Consider the following 752-nt stretch of genomic DNA (forward strand, 5'->3'; position numbering starts at 1 on the left):
GGGTCCGATTCAAGGCATTCAACACATATGAAATACACTTGATTTGATTAGGGGTGGGGGGGCATAATTGGGTTCCCCAACTTTTAGGGAAAAAAATATGAAAAATGTCATATTGCAATGACAACAAAGTGATAATCCAAGAGAGGGAATTATAATATAAAATGTGAAAGTGACCATATAAGAATCTTTTTTTTTTAATTAAAAAACATGTAATTATAAAATTAAAAAAAACAATGGTCCAACCCAAACATTCCATGTTGTCTTATGTTTATGCCTAAATACAAATTTAAAAACATGTATTATGAGATTAAGCCAACATTTGGTTCTAAGTTAATACAAATTAAATAAAATCTATTTGGCTTCGATAATCTTTATATTTGTCAGCAAATTTCATTTAGATATTTAAAATGATAATTTATTTTAATTAAATACTTAAATTATAACAAAATAATTTTGTTAGAAATCATTAGTTTATGTCATCACATTTATTATGTATTTAATTATAATCAATTATCTGATAAATTTAAGAATCATTTATATACTTCGATCGATCTCGTGAGAATTATGGAAATAATTTTTATATATCAATAATTGAATCATGTGCACTATTATGGAGATTCTAATATAAAAATCCATGAAATATGGATGCTGCCATCATTCAAATTTTAGTATTTATTATGAGTTTAATAAACTAAAGAAAAATGTATTGATTGTATATATGTGTGATCACCCTCCCCCAGCCACCACCACCC

The sequence above is a fragment of the Solanum pennellii genome, chromosome 7, assembly GCF_001406875.1.
Source record: "Solanum pennellii chromosome 7, SPENNV200".
NCBI classification, from domain to species: domain Eukaryota; kingdom Viridiplantae; phylum Streptophyta; class Magnoliopsida; order Solanales; family Solanaceae; genus Solanum; species Solanum pennellii.